Below are 20,907 nucleotides of genomic sequence, written 5' to 3'. Positions count from 1 at the left end.
CATAAACCCATACCACCAGGAAAATTACAATTTTGCACTTTGGCCATAATAAAGCAACATTACTTTTTACTATCTTAGATGATTACTCTCTCAAATTAAGAAAAGAACACAGCAAAATAAAAATACTCACTTGTAACATTACGAGCAAACAGCAACCCCAGGATAAGAACACCCATTTCTTCAGTAATTATTTCACATGGCATTTTTTCCATTATGCAGATTTTATGCCACTAACCTCTAATTGGGGTCAACACCCGTTCACTTTAACAGTTTGAAAACAAAGACTAACTCGTTTTAAAGGTAATCTAGGAACTAGGCTACCCTTTTCTTTGTGTTGACAGAAAGTTTCAGGTCAGAACAACCCGGATTTGCATTACAGCATTTAATAAAAATACACTGTCCGGATGAAAGGCAGTTTAACTTCATGCACATCAGAAACTTAACATGTCTTAAAATGCCCCTTCTACAATGTTATGAATTTCTAAATTCATGCATCAAAATATGGTTTCCATAATAAGGGGGGAGACACCTCTCCCTACTATTAGAGGCATGCAGAGATAGTAAATCAGTTTAAGTTGAAGAAATTAAGTATTCAAAAGACTAAGGTACATTAGGAGATTTAGATCTTTACAAAGTAGCACCAGTGAGTGGGGGCAAAGGTCACATTACAATCCAGCAAACTTCAGGGCCTACCTAGCAGTTCAAACAAAATGAGAGGTACAAAAAGTACAGTTTTGTACCTACCATAAATGTAGATGTTAGAGTGCTAATACAGCTGCAGTCATAACAGATGGGTTCTCCTGCCGTCAGGCGGGTCCTCGGTCAGCCGAATTCCAAAGTCTAGGTCCGGCGTCGGTTGTCGTCGCCTCTTCCCTGACGTCAGTGCGACAGGGGTATAAAAGAACCAGCCGACGCGATTTTCTTCAGTTTTTCTTGCCCCAGATGTCAGGTGCCCCCAGAAGGAAGGCAATGCATAAAATTATGTAGTAATGCAATGCAATATAATCAAAAAACAGTAGTTGCAAGCAAATACACCATAAAAGGATACCCCTAGAGGGGAAGGAGGGAAGGAAACCTGGACTGCAGCTGTATTAGCACTCGAACATCTACATTTATGGTAGGTACAAAACTGTACTATGTTAATCGTGCATACAGCTGCAGTCATAACAGATGGGTAGAATTCCAAAGCTAAGAAAGGGGTGGTAGGCACTAGGTGGAACTAGGAGGAGCCAAAATGCCCTGCAAGACTGCAGTGGCAAAGCCTGCTCTAGACTCGGAGTATAATGGTAGGTTGTAGTGCTTGGAGAAGGTATGCACAGAACTCCAGGTGGCTGCTTCCAAAATATCCTTGGTAGGAACTCCTCTGAGGAAGGCTGCAGAGGTGGCTGCGGCCCTGGTGGAATGAGTTCTAATGCCTGTAGGTACAGTTTTGCCACGAAAGGAATAGCAAAAGCGTATGCAGTGGGATATCCATTTTGGGATTGTCTGTTTGGAAATTGGCTTTCCTTGAGCTCCTACCACATAGGCCACAAAGAGCTGTTCTGATTTTCTGAAAGGTTTTGTTCTGTCCAAATAATAACGCAGTTGTCTGTGGATGTCCAAGGAATGTAGTAATCTCTCCCCTTTGTTTTGAGGATTAGGATAAAAAGTAGGTAAATGTATGGCCTGATTTAAAGCTACCCTGGATACCACTTTAGGCATAAAGGACGGGTTGGTTCATAAGGAAACTCTGTCCTGATGGAAGATGATAAAAGGCTGGACAGCCATGAGAGCCTGTAGTTCTGAAACTCTACGAGCTGAAGTGATAGCCAGAAGGAAAGCTGTTTTCCAGAACAAATATTGCAAATCTGATGAGGCAGCTGGCTCAAAAGGAGGCAAAGTCAGTTTTTCCAGAATGAAATAAAGATCCCAAGCAGGTATTGGTTGTTTCCTTGGAGGTCTTAAATTCTTAGCCCCTCTGAGGAACTGTCTTAATAGAGGGTGAGAGAATAAAGGTGGATCAGTGTTGTATTCTGCAGAAATGGCTGAGGCATGGATTTTGGAGGAGAACGAAAGTCCACTGCTTAGCAGTTCAGCCAAATATTGTAGTATTTGAGGTAAATTCAGTTTTCCAGGGTTCTGGCCCTTTTTCTCATTCCAGACACAAAAACGTTTCCATTTTGCGGTGTAAGCTTTTCTAGTGGATCGCCTTCTGGCCTCCAAAATGACATCCTGCACCTCTTTGGAGAGTAGGGCCTGCTGTGATGCTAAGGAATCTTCCATGCGGCTAGATTGAGTGTTTTTAGCTGACTGTGAAGAGTTTTGAAGCTGTGCTGAGTCAGAAGAAGAGGCATTAGAGGCAGGGTCCATGGTGGGGAATGCGTCAGGCTCCTCAGGAGTGGGTACCAGTGTTGCCTTGGCCAGTCCGGAGCAATGAGGATCATCTTTGGTCTGTCTGCTCTGGTCTTCAATAGGACATTGGGCAGCAGAGGAAGAGGCGGGAAGGCATAAACTGTCACTGATGTCCAACTGAAAGAGAGAGTGTCCACTCTCCAGGCCTTTGGATGGAAGATCCTTGAGCAGAATTTTGTCAATTGATGATTTTTGTGGGAGGCAAAGAGATCAATGTCTGGCCTTCCCCATTCTTGGATTATTTCTATAAAAACTTTTGGATGCAACTTCCATTCGTGTGGATCTGTCATATTCCTGCTTAGGTTGTCTGCCAGCGTGTTTTCCTTGCCTGGCAAGTACTGTGCTTGTAGTTCCATTTGTAAGCCCATGGGCATGTTCCAAAGTGACATGGCCAGTCTGCACAGGGGATAAGAATGTGTTCCTCCCTGCTTGTTTATGTACCACATAACTGTGGTGTTGTCCGTTCTTATCAATATTTGACCTGGTTGTAGAAGGTCCTTGAAAGCTATAATAGCATTTATTACTGCTAGCATTTCTTTTTGATTGATGTGAAGGTGCTTTTCTTTTTGGGACCATTTGCCCTGAATGCACCGGTCTGTCATGTGCGCTCCCCAGACGTAGTCCGAGGCGTCTGTTGTGATGACTTGATTTGCTTGAGGCTTGCTGAATGGAAGACCTGTGTTTGTTTGACATGCTTGAGCCCACCACAGAAATTCCTTTTGCAGACATGGAATTAGTGGTATTATTGTTTCCAAACTGTGGCTGTGTTGAGACCATATGTTTTTTTAGGTACCATTGTAGTTTTCTCATATGCAGCTTTGCACATGGGATTAGTAAGATGCAAGATGCCATGAATCCCAGAGCCTGCAGGATTTTCCTTGCAGTCAGCCTGGTGCAATTTGCCAGTGTTCTGAAATATTGAATTAGTTGCCCCTGTTTCTCTGGCGTGAGGTAGGCCGTCTGGCAGTTTGTGTCCAAATTGGCACCCAGGAAAATTATCTTCCGAGAGGGTATTAGCCTTGATTTCTCTTTGTTGACTGTGTATCCCAGAGAGTTTAATAACATTTTTACATAAGCCAGATGTTTCAGAAGAATGTGCTTGCTGTCCGCTTGGATCAGGCAGTCGTCCAAATAAGGGTATATTTGTATCCCTTGAAGTCTGCAGTAGACAATTACTGACGCCAGGCATTTCGTGAATACTCTGGGTGCAGTAGATAAGCCAAAGGGCAATGCAGAGAATTGATAATGGGTTGAACCTGCAAGAAATCTGAGGTATCTTCTGCAATTTTGTCTGATTGGGACATGCAGGTATGCCTCCTTGAGGTCCAATGTTACCAGCCAAGACTCCTTGCCCAGCATGGGAAGAAGTTGCTGTAGAGTGAGCATCTTGAATTTTGGTACGAGTAGGAATGTGTTTAGGATGGAAAGATCCAAAATAGGTCTCCAATCTTTTCCCTTCCTTGGCACCAGAAATAGCCTGGAATAAAAACCTTGACCTTGCTCGTGTGTAGGTACCTCTTGAATAGCTTTCATGTTTATAAGATCTGAAATTTGCTTTTGTGCCTCTGCCCTTTGATTGTGTGGCAGGTTTGGCATGCCTCTCGTTTTTGGAAGGTTATGAAAATGGAATTTGTAGCCTCTGTTTATAATGTCCAGGATCCATTTTTCCTTTGTGACAACATGCCAATTTTTTTAAGAATAGTGCCAGCTTTCCTCCTAAGGGGGCTGCCATTTGAGACCTGGTTGGCATGCAAAGGGGAAAGTCATTGGGTTTGCTTTCTGAAAGATTGCAAATTGTCCTCACCACCTCCTTGTGTAGGAGCTTGCCATTGTCTGCCTCTGTACGATCCTTGTGATTGTCCTCTGCCCCTCGGGCGCCTGTATCTGCCTCTCTGCGGTCTGTCTGTGGCAGGAAAGGACCAGTTTTTGGAAGGCCAATTTCTACTAAAACGTGGGGGTTGGACCTGCAGAAATTCTTTCACAGTTTGCATTGATTTAGCCTTTTCCTCCATTTTCCGTAATACTTCCTCAGCATTTGCCCCAAATAGTACATCCTTTTGAAGAGGGGCGTCTAGTGATTTAGCTTTGACATGATCAGGCAAGGCTTGTTCCTTGAGCCAGGCATGCCTACGTATGACTGAGCCTGTAACAGCAGCTCTACATGAGGCCTCTAGAGCATCAAAACCACATTGTAAGGTATGTTTACCCACTTGTTCTGCACTATGCATCAAATCCTGCAACAACTTCAAGTCTGGTTGTTCAGGTTGTGACATTTTACTTTTCAATTGAGATAAACTGTTGGTATTTTAGCATATGAAACTGACAGTTTAAGGCCCTCATGGTTAAGGTAGCAGAGGTATATACCTTTTTTCCCCACCTTTCTAAGGATCTGGAATCTCTCTCGGAAGGCAATGGATTTTTGGCAATGGAGGCCTTAACTCCCTTGGGCCCCTGTGAGATGGTTTCTAGGTCAGCAGCATGGCTTTTGTATAGAAATTGGTGTGAGTCAGGAACCCTGTAGTACCTGTCAGGCTTAACTGGAGCTGAAGGTAGAGAGTCCGGGTTAAGGCAGGCCTCTGAGTAAACATCATCTAGGATGTCCAAGACAGGAGGTATAGCCAGAGGCCTGTGCTGGGGTAACAAAAGAAATTCCCTGAGCCTTTTCTTGGAATCTGAATAATCCCGGCCTTCCCAGTGGCAGTGTTCCCTTAAGGTATGCAAAGTTTCCCCAAATGAGTAATCCTCAGGGGGGGGGATACAGAAGGAATAGACTCCTCTGCATCAGAGTCTTCAAAAGGGGAGTAAGACTGTTCCTGATCATCAGAGTGTTCTGAAATAATGGAGCCCTGATCATAGAAGGGGGAATCTTCCTCCACTCTGGGCCTTTTGTCCGGAAGTGGCTGAGAACCTCTGATTAGAGTAATTAAATCCTCAGCCATTTTAAGCATCTGTTTCTTAGGCATGGGGCCTGGAGATGGGCCCTGTGTAGCTTGTCTCTTAGGGTGCAAGGTTGCTTTAGACTTGGTGAAAGCCTTGATGGAGAAAGAAGAGGAAGGTCTGAAGACACCTTGAGTGGAGGTGGACCTGTCCACATTCTGTGTTTCAACGCCAAGAGTGGCTTTGGTATCTGTAGCCGGAGTGTGGGCCGAGGAGCCTGCGACCTCGGGTACAGGAGACACCACCAAAGATGTGTCGTCGGTAATCAGGGGCTGCGTAGGCGCCTCGCTGAGAACTGGACCACATGTAGTCAACTTTGGCGTGGTGTCGGTAGAGGCCGCAGACCTCGAGTGTCGGTCCTTGTCTTTGCGTTTTTTTAGACAAAACCAGAGTCTGAGTATCCGACGACATGTTATAGTTAAATGCTTTTCAAAAAAAATGCTGGGCGAACTCCGCCCGACGCTTAATAGTGCGCTTGTTGAATGTAGCACAAAAGCGACAGACCGAGACGTTGTGGTCTGGGCCTAAACAAGGTATACAGAGGGAATGGAAATCCTTATGCGGTATTTGCTTCCCACAAGAAATACAATTATTAACTTTGTCTGACATCGGTCTGAGGCAAGAAAAGTTTCCCCAACGGGGTACTTAGCTTTTAAGAAGACTACGGTTTCCAAATTTTCGTAATCTCAGGAGCTGGCCGACCGGCACTTGCGAACTGCTTCTGCTTCAGGCACCGCGCGGCAAAAAAGACTGAAGAAAATGGCGTCGGCTGGTTCTTTTATACCCCTGTCGCACTGACATCAGGGAAGAGGAGACGACAACCGACGCCGGACATAGACTTTGGAATTCGGCCGACCGAGGACCCGCCTGACGGCAGGAGAACCCATCTGTTATGACTGCAGCTGTATGCACGATGAACATCACCAAACTTGAATTTCGAGCATGTGTTTGTTTTTTTGTGTTTGTCTGTTTTGTTTTGGGTTTTTTGCACAAGTACAGTCTGCATCAGGGCCAAAAAGTAGAGAAATTTACCAGCAGAGGAAAGCAGCCAAAACAAATTCTCAAAAATACATCAACCCTCAGAAATGAAAAATCAAGACTACAATTCAGACATGGTATAAGATGACACAGCTTCTGACAGTAAGCACAAAACAGATCAATAAATGCCTAGTGTTTTTCCTCTTTTGAGGGGAACCAATCCCAGCCCAAAGTGCCAGCACCTGTGTGCGCGAATTTATGCAATGCATGTATGTTATGCATATATTCACATACCTGTATGGACTGCATATACTAATTTTTTTTGCAGTCCCTCAGGTTTCCTTTCTAAACAAACAAATACTGAGGTAAGCTGGAAAAGTATTTGTGTTACACACCTATGAAATGCAGGTGTTGAAGTAGTTGTATCCTAGTATATCCTGCAGTGCATGTAAAGTCTGCAACAAACCAGCCAGCCAAAGCTCTACCCTCCCCCAGGGATTCAGCCAATATCCTCCTCCTGGTGGAAGGAAGTCAGTAGTATAAAAGAAGCGGAGGTCAAGACCATCTTCAAATCCTTTTTGCCCTACAGAACCAGAGGGAAAATACCTGGCTCCAAGGCACAGTAGACCAGGTGATAATTCCAACACTGGCCAATGTCCACCCCATGGTGCACAAATCCCTCTTCTCCTTCTTCTGGCTTTCTCCCGGTTAGGGGTTGCCCACAGCGGATCACCTGTCCGCTCATGACTGGCAGTGGAGTTTTACGGTGTCAAGTTGTCAGCCCGGCACCCAACCTTCCACAGAAGGCATACACACGCACGTACGCAAACTCCGCACAGAAGGCACCCCAGCAGAGGATCGAACCAGAGAACCTCTTGCTGTGAGGCGGCAACACTAACCGCTGCACCACCGCGGCTGCCCATGGTGCACAAATCCCAAAACTCCAAAAAAGAAAATTAAAAGGGTGAGAGCCAGTAATGTCAGCAAGAAAAAGGGGCTGGAAGAGGAAAGACAGGATGGGAATGAAGGACCCAAGAAAAGCAGAAGTCAAAAGTGACAGTGGAAAGTGGCTTGGACTGCAAGAAAGTGATTTCAATAATTGGCTTAGTTTTTGGTGTCATTCAAGGGGAATCAAGCTCCTGTCACCCTGGGAAGCCATGGTTGACAAACTTCACTGCTATGCCAGAGACCGTTTGCACCTGGCACGGCTAGGCTTTCGGCTGGTGGCAAAGGCTCTTGCCTCCACCATAGTGCCTTTTTAGGTGAAGTCTTGAAAACAAACTTACTGACTTGAAATTTGCCAATCATAACAAAATAAGGGTCATGCTGCTAAACGCTAGGAGTTTAAACCAAAAACTGCACACCCTGCCTGGAAGCAATTCTGTCACTTGAAGATGTAGATGTCTGTGCAGTCAAAGAAACATGGTTCAAGACCTCAGAGTGTACACCAGCCTTGCAAGGTTACAACGCCTTCCACACCTTCAGATCACAAAACTAATGTGTAAGAAGCAAAAGAGTTTGTGTTTATATCTATATTAGAGATAAATTCACCTCCTGTCTAGTTAGACTGGACAACTCCATGGAGTTACTACTCCAAGTTCAGGCTATGGTGGAGGTAAGACCCCCATTCAAGTCATAGTCAGCTATAAATCCCCCTCCATGGGTCATGACATGCACAAAGTCTACTTGACCAAACTGGAGACAATCCAAATATTACTGACCACTCTGGTTATGGGGGATTTCAATTATCCACCATCAAATGGGAAACCTACTCTAGCCCTAACTTGCGAGTGCTTAAGTTCCTTCACTCTGTTAACTCAAATGCCAGGGAGCAAATTGCTCATACCCCGACAAAAGGAAAAAACATACTAGATCTGTTCCTTACTACCATGTCAAACAGATGCACTGCAGCAACTCTTGGACCCTCATTAGTTAAATCTGACCAAAAATCAGTCACCTTCAAACTGGCATTAACACCTGAACTCACAAAGGGCAAAAATCAGACTAACTTCACCAAAGCAAATCATACCCTCCTAGATGAAGGTATAAATGCATTCTAAGCCCCACCTTAGCTGGAAATAATAACTACAATGAAGCTTTCATTAAAGCTCTGTACAATCACTTGCATAAGTGTACAGACTCTGCTGTACCTGAAAGAATTAAAGCCAGAGCCCCAAGTAAAAACAAGCTGCCATGGTGGACATACAGCATCAACAAATTTTACAACAAATGCAAAAAATTACTGTCCAAGCAAACAAAGGTGAGGCCCCAGCAATGGAAAAGCACCCTCCTCAGCCTCAACAGGCAAATAACACTTTTCAAATCTTCTAAGGACTTATTTGAGAAAAACTTACCAAGCACAGGCAAATATAGTCATAAGGCCTTTTACAGCTACATACATAGCCTAAAAGGTAGGACCCAAGCACGTGCAGAACTAGTGACAAAACGTATCACACACACACACTGACCCCAGAGAGACAGCAAACCTGCTAGTGGACAGGTTTGGCAAACCTCTTACTCCCTGATCCCCTCCAAATGCATCACAAACCTTCCCCCACACTCCCCTGCCACCCTACACATCTGAAGAGCAGGTCATCAAAGCCTTGTCCAAGGCCAAAAAACAGCCTCTATGGGACCAGATGGCATCTCAGGCTGTCTTCTAAACGGACTAAAACATGAACTAGCATCACCATTAAGTACCTTTTTCAATCGTAGCCTAACCACTGGCTTTGTTCCTGCGGAATGGAGAAAAGCAAAGAATAGTTATGTAAAATCTTATCATAACCACAGATGTCCTTCTCTTCCATGTTGCAGTATTCTTGTTGTGGGATTTTCCACCTCAGGCGACCCATACGTCGGCTCCTATACAAAAGCTTCAGCTTGGCTGTTGCAGCTGCATGGGATGTCACATGTAGGGCCATAAACCAGGGGCCTTAAATGTGACGTCTGCACACACAGACCTCAGAACTTGAAAGCCCAGGAGAAGGAGTAGAAGGCCCAGCAGGAGGAGATGTCAGGTCTAGGGCCATGGAGCCCCTTATGTGTTTTTTTTTCTAGGTCCCAGGGTAGGATATAGTACACCAGGGGCCTAAGGATATGCTAGACTGAGTAAGAGAAGGATATGGGGGTTTTTGGTGGGTGGGAAGGAATACTGCAACATGGAAGAGAAGAACATTATGGTTATGGCAAGATTTTACACAACTATTCTATGTCCTTCTATTCCTATGTTCCTGTATTCTTGTCGTGGGAGACTACCACAACTTAGTTGGAAGCAAGGGTGGCGGATGAAGAGGCTAATTCTACAAAGCCCTGTAGGACTGCCCTGGCAAATCCTGCCCGTGCTCTGGAGACACTGTCGAACTTGTAGTGTTTGGTGAAAGTGTGAATGGTGGAATATGTGGCTGCTTCCATAATAGTAGTTGTGTCCAGGCCTTTGAGAAAGGCTTTGGAGGCTACCATTGCCCTGGTGGAATGAGCTTTTACCCCCAATGAGTGTTTTTTGCCATGGTGTGAGTAACAGAGGAAAATGGCTTTCCTGATCCAACAGGCGATGGTTTGTTTGAAGACTGCCTTGCCCAGAGCCATGGGATGGAATGAAACAGAGCTGACTGGATTTTCTAATGGATTTTGTTTTATCCAGGTAAAATCATAGTTGTCTGTGTACATCCAGGGAGTGAAGTATCCTCTCCCCTTCATTAGTAGGAGAGGGGTAGATGGTGGGAAGGTGAACAGATTGGTTTAATGACAAATCATTGCCCACCTTAGGCATATAGGAGGGGTTAGTTCCTAGTGTTACCCTGTCCTTGTGGAAAGCAGTATTGGGGGGGGGGGCAGGCCATTAAGGCCTGTAGATCTGACACCCTTCTGGCTGAAGTTAAGGCCACTAGCAGTACTGTTTTCCATGTACACATTTGTAGAGTAGCTGTCCCAGCCAGTTTGAATGGGTGCTAGGTTAGCTTTTCTAGAATGAAGTTAAGGTTCCAGAGTGGTGGGATGGGCTTTCTTGGAGGCCTAATGTATAAGACCCCTTTTAAAAATAGCTTTACATCAGACCTGGCTAGTAAGGGAGAGTCTAGTGGTAAACAGGCTGAGACTGCAGAAAGGTGAACTTTTACTGAAGAGTATGAAAGCCCACCTTTTACTAGTTGACATACACATGCAAGAACTAGGGGGTACCTGCAATGCATGGATCCCTTCCCTTGTCAAGACACCATTTTGAAAATCTTTCCCATTTAGCTAGGTATGATTTTCTTTTAGTAGGTTTCCTGGCCTACCTCAGGACTGAAAGCATGTCCTCTGAGTAGTGGTGCCTGAAGGGAATTATAAGTTTATCACCCACACTGTCAGTGACAACATCTGCAAGTGTGGGGGGATGAGGGTTCCCCTTTTGTTGTGTCAGAAGGTCCACCTTATGGGGTAACTTGTGGTGATTGCCCTTGGCTAGATTGTGAAGTAGGGGGAACCAGTGCTGCCTTGGCCAGTAGGGACTCACCAAGAAGATTTTTGGTTTGTCTCTTGACTTTCAGGACTTTCTAAGTTAGTGGGAAGGGAAGAAAGGCATATAGAAACTTCCCCTTCCAAGAAATGCTGAAAGCATCTACTCTCCAAGCGGAGTAGGTCTTGGAGCAGAAGGTCTGCAGTTGTCTGTTCCGGGGTGAGGCAAACAGGTCTATTTGAAAAGTACCCCACCGGTGGACAATGTCTAGGAAGATGGTCCTGTCCAGCATCCATTCGTGTTGTGGAGAGGATGTCCTGCCTAGAAGATCTGCTTGTATGTTGTCCTGCGAGGGGATGTAGGATGCCTGCAGGGATAAGTTGTGGCAACAGGACAGATCCTATATCAGTAAGGTTAGTCTGCAAAGGTGGTACGCTTTTTTCCTTCTCTGTTTGTTGAGGTACCACATAACTGTGGTGTTGTCAGTCATTATTTGGAGAACATCTCTGGGACTGAAGGTTTTAAGAGCCAGAAGGACTGCTGTCATTTCTCTCACATTTATATATTTGACCTTTAAGGAAGGGTGCCATGTTGCTTGAACCCTGTAGGATGCCATAGTGGCTCCCCATCCTGAGTCTGAAGCATCTCTATTCATAACCTGGGTTGGCAGAGTAGGCTGGAGGACAAGGCCCAGGTTGAGCTGGACATGGTGAATCTCCCAGCTGACCTCTGCCTTTAGGTAGGGTAGGACTGAGATTTCTTGCTCCAGGGGATGCTGGTGTTGGGACCAAATGTTTTATTTTTTTGATACCACTGCAGCTTTCGCATATGCATTCTGGCTAGTGGAAGCATAGGGATGGTGGCTGACATTAGACCAGGGTACTTAGGAATTGCTTTGCAGTTATTATTTGGGTCTGCATCAGGGCTATGAAATGGCAGGTCAGGGAGCTATCCTTGTCTTGGGGTAGAACAGCTTTCATTAAGTCTGTTTTGATTCTGCAACCCAGAAATATCTTGTCTTGCTCTGGGGTCAGGGAAGACTTTGGGAGGTTGAGGGTGAACACCAGATTTTGCAGAAGGGACTGCGTGAACTGCAGATGGGCTGAAAGGGTTTCTTTACAGTCTGCTAGGATCAGGATGTCATCTAGGTAGGGATAAATCTGAATTCCCTGTGTTTTGCAATAAGCAAAGGTAGGAGCCAGGCAATTTGTGAACACTCTAGGTGCAGTGGACAAACCCAAGGGCAAGGCACTAAAGGGGAAATGAGAGGAGTCCTGAGAAATGTAAACATTTCCTGTGGGAGGATAGGATGGGTATGTGCAAATAGGCTTCTTTTAGGTCCAATGTGGCCATGAAAGCCTTGGCTGGTATAAGAGGAAGTAAGCTTGGGAGACAGCATTCTGAAGGTGGGCACCTTTAAGAATAGATTTAAGAAAAAAGGTCCAGGATAGGTCTCCATGGTCCATCCTTTTTTGGAACCAGGAACAGTCGAGAGTAGAAGACGTTTCCCTCCTGTTCTGACAGGACAGGTTCTATGGTGCCCAAGTTCAGAAGGTCTGTCAGAACCTGCAGTAGGAGGTATCTTTGATTTCTGGGGGAAGGGAACTCCCTCTTAGGGGTGACCTTTCTTTCCAGTAGAGGAAGTATCCTTTTTGCTATTATTCAAAAAGGTTACTTCCTCTCCCCTCTTAGTGGTGACCTTTCTTTCCAGGAGATGAAGTATCCTTTTTGGATAATAGCCAACACCCATCTATGTGGTGATGGTTATCTAAAAGGGGAGGCAGCGGGAGAGGTGGGCGTAGAGGGTTAATGGGGCAAGGCAGTCACATTACTGGGACCTCCTCTGTCTTGAAAAGGCTGCCTAGGAGGAGGCTGTGGGGTAGCTGGCCTGGAAGTGGTTTGTCTTCTAGTACTTCTTCCAGGTTTGGAAGAGGTAGTTCTAGCAGAGACCAGGTGACGTCTGACAAATGTGGCCTTGGCAGGGTAGTTCCTGTAACAAATGGGGAATGGGGACACCGACAAATGTTTGATGTCTTGTAATTCCTTGCTCTTTTCTTGCAGGTTTCTAAAAAGATCTGCAGGTTGTTTTCCAAACAGAAAATTGGTGTCCAGGAGGCCATGTAAGATCTTAGACAAAGTCTTCTGGTAAGTGAAGTCTAAGTCAGGAATATCTCCTGAGAACAGAGGCAGATGCTGCAGAGCTAGCAGAAGCTTCTGCAGCATCTTAGCTGAATTTAATAGAGTGTCTGGCTTACTGGGGAGCCAGAGATAGTTTAGAAGAGATGTCAGCTTTTGAAGGGCAGTCAGGAATAATGGCCAGCAAGGTAGAGGCTTGAGAGAGCAGGTCCAAAGCATATTTGGTTGTATGTGTCTGATAGTTGATGGCTCTAAAAGCCGAAGTGGAAGACGTATACACCTTCTTATAAATTCTATCCACAGATTTGCTGTTTTTGTCAGTGGGTAAGAGCAAGGCAGATGGAATGGGTCTGGATTGTTTATCAGGATAGGTGGCAATCACAGCTGGGTCTTCCAGGGGAGGTTTTACTAGGAATTTTTGGTCATCAGGCACATTGTAGAAGTGGTCTGGCAATGCAGGGGAAGGTGGCTGTGAATTTGGTGCGACTGATACAGAGGTAAAGGCATCCAAGTATGCAGGTATGTCAGGTGGGATGGCCGAAGGGGATGGGGATTCTACTTGTAAAAAGTTTGAAAATACCTATTCTGAGTATTTCATTTGAGAGGTATCCCATTTGAAATATTCTTTCATTTTGATGACAGTTTCACCAAATGTAATCTTGCCTGGAGGAGTCTCCCTCAATAGATTCTTTATCTAGTGAGTAGTACTCCTGAGGTGAAGCTATTTGGTAGGTGTAAGAAATGGATTCCTCAGAGGAGGAACAGTAGGTGTCTTGCTCTTCTTCCCTATCCTGAGAGGCCAGAGGAAGGAGAGAAGAGGCAGAAGCAGGTCTAGGGCTAAGCAGTGAAGGATGAGGCTGAAGGCCTAAGGGCCATAAAGGTTTGCATCAAGGAAGAAGAGAAGGACTGCCAGTCAGGTAGGCCTTCTTAGGTTGAGGCAGTGTGTTTGTTTTTTTGTTTCTTTTTGGCTGTCGTACAAGTAGGCCTGGAGTCGGTGCAACAGTAGCAGCGTCCACAGGAGGGATCCTGGTCGGAGGATCTGCTAAGTCTGGTTCCCCCTCGACCTCAGCAGTAGTTGGGATCTGGGTTGGCTCCGGGGACATGTCGGCCTTCAACTGAGGAATGGCTTCTACGAAGGTCGCCTTTGAATTCGACAGATCTGCCGGGCGTCCCTCAACTCCTAAATCGGAAGCTGGCAGGGCGTCCGGTAGCAGAGTGGCAGAGGAAGAGGGCCTGGCAAACCTGGCCTTCTTACGCGGAGGTTCTGTTGAGGCCTCCGAGATGGGATCCATCCTAAGGGCAAACTGTTTAAGCCAATGGTTCTCAAAATAAAGATTAAGAGCGGCCAGACGGCTGCAAAGGGTCTTAGCTACAAAGGACTGGCAAATGGAGCAGGAGTTATGATTGTGCGCCTGGCCCAAGCAAAAAAACCCAGCGGTTATGCGAGTCTTTATGGGGTATCTGGCACCCGCATTGGCATTTACCCTTTTTTGCTGGCATTGGATTTGAGTTGCTACAACAAACCAAACTTTAGCAAATTAATAATAAGAAAAACCCCAACGAGTTACTTAGCTTTTTAGACGTTTGCGATGAAGGAGCGAAGCACACAATGCATCGGTCTGTGGTTGAAAAGTTCTGAGGTCTGTGCGTGCAGATGTCACATTTAAGGTTTAAGGCCCTACGTGTGATGTCCCACGCAGCTACAACAGCCAAGCTGAAGCTTTTGTATAGGAGCCGATGTACAGGTCGCCTGAGGTGGGAAATCCCACAACAATACTGCAATATAGGAATAGAAGGACATCAGTTGTTACCCTCCACAAAGGTGGCCTTGCAACAGATCCAAGGAATTACAGACCCATAAGCCTGACCAGCCTCATCTGTAAGGCCATGAAATGTATCATTATGGACTTCATAAAAAAAGACATTGATGACCTCCAAACCCTGGATCTAACTATTCGGCTTCATCAAAGGCAGATCCTGCCTGTTAAATCTGGTAGATTTCTTTGAAAATGTGACCAGTGACACTGACGAGGGCAAATCTGTGTACACAGCATGCCTCGACTTGGCAAAGGCTTACTACACAATTCCATACTCAGGCACTACTGATAAACTTAGCAAACTAAATTTAAACCCTTTGTTGGAAGATGGGTTGCCAACCAGCTGACAAACTAGACACTATCAAAGTGGGGGACTCCACATCAACCAGCAGACCTGTGACCAACAGGGTGCCAAAAGGGTCAGTGCTGGGCCCCCTATTGTTTGGGATATACTTTTCAGAAGTTCAGGTCAAAAAGTACAGTTGTGTACACTTACCATAAATGTACATGTTCGAGTGTATTCACTGTTGCAGTCATTACATTTGGGTAATCTGCTGGCAGGTTGCTCTCAGTTGGCCTGAATTCCAAAGTCTTGGGTCCTGTGTCAGTTGCTGTCTCCTCTTCCATGACATCAGGTCGTCAAGGTTATAAAACATGCAGCCAATGCCATTTTCTTTAGTTTTTTTTTTGCCCCAGATGTCAGGAGCCCCCATAAAGGTAGCAAAATTATGTATATATAAATACATGCATCAATATAAACTTTACCTTCATCTACAAGCAAATACACCACATAGGTTATAGAAGATAGAGAAGGAAAGATAAATTCCAGAATGAAAGGGGGATGGCGGGAGGGTAACCTGGACTGCAACAGTGAATACGCTCGAAAATTTACATTTATGGTAAGTGTACACAACTGCTCTATGTTCTTCGTGTTTCACTGCTACAGTCATTACATTTGGGTAGAATCCCAAAGCTATGGTTGGGTGGCTGGAGCTAAACAGCATTAGGTGTGGCTATAAGGCCCTGCAGAACTGCAGTGGCAAAGCCTGCCCTGGACTTAGAGTAGAGAGGCAAATGATAATGCTTTGTAAAGGTGTGAACAGAACTCCAAGTAGCAGCCTCTAGAATGTCTTTGGTTGGTACTCCTCTGAGAAAGGCTGTTGAAGTAGCTGCAGCTCTGGTGGAATGAGACCTAATGCCCTTGGGTACAGGTTTACAATGGTGCAAGTAGCAAAAACGAATGCAGTGGCTTATCCACTTTGAAATAGTCTGCTTTGAAATAGCTTTTCCTTCTGATCCTGCAGAATATGCCACTAGTAATTGCTCAGTTTTTCTTAGAGTGTTAGTCCTGCTCAGGTAGAATCTTAGCGGTCTATGGACGTCCAAGGCACGCAGAATTCTTTCCCCCTTGTTCATTGGATTTGGATAAAAGGTTGGTAGATGAACAGTCTGGTTAAGAGCCACACTAGAAACCACCTTGGGCATAAATGTAGGATTTATCCTCAGAGACACCCTGTCTGGGTAAAATATGATAAAGGGCTCAACAGCCATGAGAGCCTGTAACTCTGAAACTCTTCTTGCTGAAGTAATTGCTAGCAGAAGAGCTGTTTTCCATAAGAACTTTATATCAGTGGTAGGAGCTGGTTCAAATGGAGGCAGGGTGAGCTTTTCCAACACATAATTGAGGTCTCATGCAGGTATTGGTGATCTTCTAGGAGGCCTTACATTTTTGGCTCCTCTAAGATAATGCTTTAGTAAAGGATAAGAAAAGATTGGAGGCTCTGTATTGTAATGAGCCGAAATGGCAGAGGCATGAATTTTAATTGATGAAACAGACAGACCCTTGTCAAGCATCTCAGTTAAATATTGTAATATCTGAGGAATATTTGGTTCTGCTGTATCAGTTCCTTGTGCTCGATTCCAAGCACAGAATCACTTCCATTTATCAGCATAAGATTTTCTAGTACTAGGCCTTCTGGCTTCCAAAATGACATACATCACAGCTTTATTGAGAAGTGTTGCTTGTATAACTACATGATCAGCCATGCTGCCAGGTTCAGTGTCTGGAGTTGATTGTGCAGGATCTGATTGTTTTGCTGGGACAGTAGTTGAGGTCTTTGAGGTAAGGTCCAAGCTGGGTAATGAGACAAGTTCCTTAGGATTGGGTACCAGTATTGGCGGGGCCAGTCCGGGGCAATTAGTATCATCTTTGGTTTCTCTTGTATGACTTATAGGAGGACCTTGGGAAGAAGAGGCAGAGGAGGAAAAGCGTAAACTGATAGGTTTTTCCAACTGAAGGATAGGGCGTCCACTTTCCATGCTTGTCTGTGATAAGTCCTTGTGCAGAATCTTTTCAATTGGTAATTTTGTGGAGAGGCAAACAGATCTATGTCTGGGCTCCCCCATTTCTTTGTTATCATGCTGAAGACTTGTGGATCTAGTTTCCACTCGTGAGGATCCATAAGGTTTCTGCTTAAATCATCTGCCAGAGTATTTTGCTTTCCTGGCAGAAATTGAGCTTGAAGATGTATTTGGCAAGTCAAAGGTGTGCCCCACAGTGTCATGGCTAATCTGCAAAGGGGGTATGAGTGTGTGCCCCCCTGCTTGTTTATATACCACATGACCATGGTGTTGTCTGTCTTTATCAATAATTGTCCTGGATCAGGATGAAGTAAGTCCTTGAAAGCTGTTAGGGCATTTTGAACAGCTAGCATTTCTTTCTGGTTGATATGTAGCTGCATTTGTTTTGGGGTCCATATGTCCTGAATGCATCTTCCTGCCATGTGAGCCCCCCAGGCATAATCTGGTAAGTTTGTTGTTAAGGTTTGGATGGCAGGGGGTAAAGTGAAGGTCAGTCCCATGTTTTGGTGACATGCCTTTGCCCACCATAGAAACTCCTGTTGTAGGCAGGGAATGAGAGGAAAGTACAGTTTTGTACCTACCATAAATGTAGATGTTCGAGGATCCACATTGCTGCAGTCCTTACTATTGGGGTAGTCCGCTGTCCAGTCGGCCCGAATACCAGAGTATATGGCTGACGTCGGTCAGGGCGCATTAGACTGACGTCAGTACGTCAGGGTACTAATGCGCATGACCGACGTCATATCCTCAGTCTTTTCTTGCCCCAGATGTCAGAAGACCCTAAAAAGACAAGGCCCAAAATACCTGCACCAAAATTATGTACAATATATACAAAAATATATACAAAAATATCAACATATAACCTCACCTACACAACCACCCCTAAACACAGAGGGAAGGAGGGAGGGTAATTGGACTGCAGCAATGTGGATCCTCGAACATCTACATTTATGGTAGGTACAAAACTGTACTATGTTCTTCGTTCCACATTGCTGCAGTCCTTACTATTGGGTAGAATCCCAAAGCAGAGGTAAGGAGGCTGGCAAATTATAAGAAGTAGGGCTGACAACATGCCTTGCAAAACAGCTGTGGCAAAACCAGCCCTAGACTTAGAGTAGATAGGAAGGTGATAATGCTTAGAAAGTATGCACTGAACTCCAAGTAGCTGCCTCCAAAATATCCTTAGTTGCCACCCCTTAGAAATGCTGTTGAAGTGGCAGTAGCCCTAGTGGAATGAGGCCTAATCCCAGCTGGAATCTCCTTGTCATGATGGGAATAACAAAAAGCAATGCAAAACCCAATCCACCTAGAAATAGTTTGTTTTGACACAGCGTTGCCCTGAACTCAAAGCAAAAGAAACAAACAACTGCTGAGACTGTCTAAAATCCTTAGTCCTGCTTAAATAATAACGCAATTGCCTGTGTACATCTAAAGTGTGCAAAATCTTTTCCCCTTTATTTTGGGGGTCTGCATAAAAAGTAGGCAAATGAATAGTTTGGTTTAAAGCCACACTAGAAACCACCTTAGGCATAAAGGAAGGATTAGTACGTAATGATACCCTATCCTTATGGAAAATCAAAAAGGGCTCTACTGCCATAAGGGCCTGCAACTCAGACACCCTTCTTGCAGAAGTAATAGCCAACAGAAAAGCAGTCTTCCATGACAAGTATTTCAATTCAGCAGTAGCCGCAGGCTCAAAAGGTTGTAGAGTAAGTTTTTCCAACACAAAATTGAGATCCCAAGCAGGAGTAGGAGCTCTACGTGGGGGTCTTATTCCAAAATAAAAATCTCTTCCATTTTTCTGCGTACACTTTCCTTGTACTAGGTCTTCTAGCTTCCATAATCACATTTAAAACTTGTTGAGGAAGTTGAGACCTGCTGTGTTTCAACACAGAATATGCCAGGCTGTTAGATGAAGAGAATGAAGCTTGACATTGAGCAGATGACCGTCCTTCTGAGATAACAGATGAGGAATCAAAGGTAAAGGCCATGGAGGCTTCCTTACCAGACTCCTTAGTAGTGGGTACCAGTGTTGCGAGGCCAATCTGGAGCTATCAAAATCATCCTTGGCTTGTCTTGTCTGACTTTTAATAGCACCTTTGGAAGAAGAGGCAGAGGTGGAAAGGCATACACATGAAGGTTTTCCAACTGAAAGACAGAGCATCCACTTTCCAAGCTGTGCGATGAAACCCCTTTGTGCAAAACTTTGGCAGCTGGTGGTTTAGTGGAGAAGCGAACAGATCTATGTCTGGAGTTCCCCATGACACTGTCAATTTCTGAAATACATGAAGATCCAGTTTCCACTCGTGGGGATCCATGATTTGTCTGCTTAACACATCTGCTAAAGAGTTCTGTGCTCCTGGCAGAAACCTTGCCTGAAGAGTTAGTTGCAAGCTTAGCGCAGTCTCCCATAAAATCATTGCTTGCCTGCATAGAGGATAAGGATGTGTTCCCCCTTGCTTGTTGATGTACCACATGACAGTTGTGTTGTCTGTTAGAATCAACACCTGCCCTGGAAGAAGTAACTCCTTGAAAGCCATTAATGCAAACTGGACTGCTAACATCTCCTTCATGTTGATATGTAGATGCTGTAGTCTGGCAGGCCACTTGTCTTGTATCCACTTTCCATTTAGATGAGCTCCCCAAGCAATGTCCGAGGCATCTGTCGTTAAAATCTGACTCGCCTCTGGGCGGGTCACAGAGAGTCCCTTGTTTAGGTGACATTCCTGAGCCCACCACAAAAATTCTTTTTGAAGGCAAGGTATTATTTGAATGACAGTGTCCAAATCCTGGCAGTGCTGTGTCCATACATTTTTGAGATACCATTGTAGCTTCCTCATATGCAGTTTGGCATTGGGAAGCACCAGAATACAAGATGCCATGAACCCTAATGCTTGAAGGACTGTCCTTGCAGTCAGCACGGACTGATGAGATAGTTGATGGAAGTAAAGTGAGAGACTCTTTTGTTTGTCCGGGGTTAAAAAGGCCATCTGCGCTGCTGTATTCAGTCTCACACCCAGAAAGCACATGTCCTGAGAGGGTACTAGACTGGACTTTATTTCGTTCACAGAATACCCTAGGCATCTTAGCACTGCTATAACATATTCCAGATGCTGTAGAAGGTCTTCCTTTTCTTGAGCCAGAATCAGGCAGTCGTCCAAGTAAGGATAGATTTGAATTCCTTGTAGCCTGAAGTAAGCTATCACTGGAGCCAGAACCTTTGTGAATACTCTGGGCAGTAGATAAGCCAAAGGGCAATGCAGAGAACTGATAATGAGAACTTCCAGCTCGAAACCGCAGATACTTCCTGCAACTTAGCCTTATAGGCACATGAAGGTAAGCTTCCTTGAGATCTAAAGTTACCATCCAGTGATCTTTGCCCAGCAGAGGTAAAAGCTGTTGTAACGTCAACATCTTGAACTTGGGAATGTCCAGATAAGTGTTGAGGAGAGATAAATCCAAAATTGGTCTCCACGTGTTCCCCTTCTTTGGTACTAGGAACAGGCGAGAATAAAATCCTAGGCCCCTTTCTGATACAGGGACTGGCTGAATGGGCCCCATCTGGAGTGACTGAGAAATTTGGTTGTGAGCCTGGTTTCTTTGTGGAGGGGGAACGTCTGGCATGCCTTTGAAAGGGGCAATGTATGGAAATAAAACCTGTAACCGTGGTGAATGATATCCAACACCCATCTGTCTTGAGTAATTAAATCCCAATTTTCTTTGAAAAGAGACAGTCTTCCTCCCAAAGGAGCTGCCAGACGAGAATCGACTGGCAGCTGAAAAGGCAGGTCATTGGGTCTGTTTACGAAAGGACTGACCCCTGCCCTCACCAGAAGTCTGAGCAGGTGAACT

General features: G+C 45.0%; 1 protein-coding gene across 1 annotated transcript in view; it reads right to left on the bottom strand.

Moving 5' to 3' along the window:
• Window positions 1-20,907, bottom strand: part of SUPT6H (SPT6 homolog, histone chaperone and transcription elongation factor) — a 2,620,423-nt gene that overhangs the window by 2,058,759 nt on the left and 540,757 nt on the right. The window lies entirely within an intron of this gene.

This window comes from Protopterus annectens, chromosome 13.part0 (genome assembly GCF_019279795.1).
Source record: "Protopterus annectens isolate FY-2018-M chromosome 13.part0, PAN1.0, whole genome shotgun sequence".
NCBI lineage: Eukaryota > Metazoa > Chordata > Ceratodontiformes > Protopteridae > Protopterus > Protopterus annectens.
This window is presented reverse-complemented; position numbering and strand designations above follow the sequence as displayed.